Below are 2710 nucleotides of genomic sequence, written 5' to 3'. Positions count from 1 at the left end.
TCCTTTTTACCGGTTGGGACATCTTCTGGATATATGCCCAGGAGAGGTATTGCTGGATCCTCCGGTAGCTATGCCCTTCTTTTCACTTCTTGTTTTGTTCATTTGAATCTTCCCTCTACACCTTTTAGTTTTTCTAAATAAGGGTTGGAAGACCTTACTGATTTTCTCAAAAAACCCACAACTTTTGTTTTACTGATTCTTTATATTGTTTTTTGTTTGTTTCTGTACTGTTGACTTTTAGCTCTGGGTTTGATTGCATCTTGCCATCTGGGCCTTCTGGATGTGATGTCTGCTTTTGGTTCTAGTAGAGTTTTTAGGTATGCTGCTAAGTTACTAGTATGAGACTGTTCCAATATTTGTGTGAGTGCAACATGTGCATGCATGTGTGTGCATATGCATGTATGTATCTATGAGTACACAAATGTGTGTGCCTGTGTGTGTGTGTGTGTGTGTGTGTGTGTGTGTGTGTGTGTAGGCTATTAATGCTATGAAGTTGCTTCAATATGTGTCCCATAAGTTTGGGTATGTGTGTATTCATTTCCACTCAGTTTTAGAAAGATTGGAATTTCTTCCTAAATTCTGTCGTGACTCATTTTTCATTCCATTAGAGAGTTGTTCGGTTTCTATGAGTTTATATTGTTCTTTTAATTAGATACTTTCTTTATTGACATTTCAAATATTATCCCCTTTCCTAGTTTCCCCTCTGAAAATCCCCCATCCTTTCCTCCCTCCCCCTGCTCCCCAACCCATCCACTCTTGATTCCTGGCCCAGGCATTCCCCTATACTGGGGCAGAGAACTTTCACAGGACCAAGGGACTCTCCTCCAGTTGATGACCAACTAGGTCATCCACTGCTACATATGCAGCTAGAGCCATGAGTCCCACCATGTGTTTTCTTTGATTAGTAGTTTAGTCCTAGGGAGCTCTGGAGGTACTGGTTAGTTCATATTGTTGTTCCTCCTATGGAGCTGCAAACCCTGTGCTCTGTCCAATGGATGACTGTGAGCATCACTTGTGTATTTGCCAGGCACTGGCAGAGCCTCTCAGGAGACAGCTATATCAGGCTCCTGTGAGCAAGCTCTTGTTAGCATCTGCAACAGTGTCTGGGTTTGGTGGTTGTTTAGGGGATGGATCGCCGGCTGAATCAGTCTCTGGATGGTCCTTCCTTCAGTCACTGCTCCAAACTTTGTCTCTGTAACTCCTTCCATGGGTATTTTGTCCCCCATTCTAAGTAGGATCAAAGTATCCACACTTTGGTCTTCCTTCTTCTTGAGTTTCATGTGTTTTGCATATTGTATCTGGGGTATCCTGAGCTTCTAGGCTAATATACACTTATCAGTGAGTACATATCATGTGTGTTCTTTTGTGATTGGGTTACCTCACTGAAGATGATATCCTCCAGATCCATCCATTTGTCTAAGAATTTCATGAATTCATTGTTTTTTATAGCTGAGTAGTAGTACTTCATTTTGTAAATGTACCATATTTTCTGTATCCATTTCTCTGTTGAAGGACATCTGGGTTCTTTCCAGCTTCTGGCTATTATAAATAAGGCTGCTATGAACATAGTGAAGCTTGTGTCCTTATTACAACTTTGAGCATCTTCTGAGTATATACCCAGGAGTGGTATTGCTGGATCTTCCAGTAGAACTATGTCCAATTTTCTGAGGAACCATGAAACTGATTTGCAGAGTGGTTTTACCAGCTTGCAATCCAACCACCAGTGGAGGAGTGTTCCTCTTTCTCCACATGCTTGCCAGCATTTGCTGTCACCTGAGTTTTTGATCTTAGCCATTCTTACTGGTGTGAAGTGGAATCTCAGGGATATTTTGATTCGCATTTCCCTGATGATTAAGGATGTTGAACATTTTTTTAGGTGCTTCTCAGTCATTGCGTATTCCTCAGTGGAGAATTCTTTATTTAGCTCTATACCACATTTTTAAATAGGGTTATTTGGTTTTCTGGAGTCCAACTTCTTGAGTTTTTTATATATTTTGGATATTAGCCCACTATCAGATTTAGGATTGGTAAAGAACTTTTCTCAATCTGTTGGTTGCTGTTTTGTCTTATTGACAGTGTCCTTTGCCTTACAGAAGCTTTGCAGTTTTATGAGGTGCCATTTGTCGATTCTCGATCTTACAGCACCAGACATTGCTGTTCTGTTCAGGAATTTTTTCCTCATGTCCATATCTTCGAGACTCTTCCCCAATTTCTCCTCTATAAGTTTCAGTGTCATTGGTTTTATGTGGAGTTCCTTGATCCACTTAAACTTGAGCTTTGTACAAGGAAATAAGAATGGATCAATTTGCATCCTTATACATGCTAACCTCCATTTGACCCAGCACCATTTGTTGAAAATGCTGTCTTCTTTTCACTGGATGGTTTTAGCTCCTTCGTCAAAGATCAAGTGACCATAGATGTGTGGATTCATTTCTGGGTCTTCGATTCTATTCCATTGATCTACCTGTCTCTCACTGTACCAGTACCATGCAGTTTTTATCATAATTGCTCTGTAGTACAGCTCGAGGTCAGACATGGTGATCCCACCAGAGGTTCTTTTGTTGTTGAGAATAGTTTTTCCTATCCTAGGTTTTTTGTTAGTCAAGATGAATTTGCAAATTGACCTTTATAAGTCTGTGAAGAATTGAGTTGGGATTTTGATGGGGATTGCATTGAATCTGTAGATTGCTTTCGGCAAGATAGCCATTTT

The sequence above is a fragment of the Mus caroli genome, chromosome 8 (genome assembly GCF_900094665.2).
Source record: "Mus caroli chromosome 8, CAROLI_EIJ_v1.1, whole genome shotgun sequence".
Taxonomy (NCBI): Eukaryota; Metazoa; Chordata; class Mammalia; order Rodentia; family Muridae; genus Mus; species Mus caroli.
The sequence above is the reverse complement of the archived record's forward strand: the minus strand, read 5'-3'. Positions refer to the sequence as shown.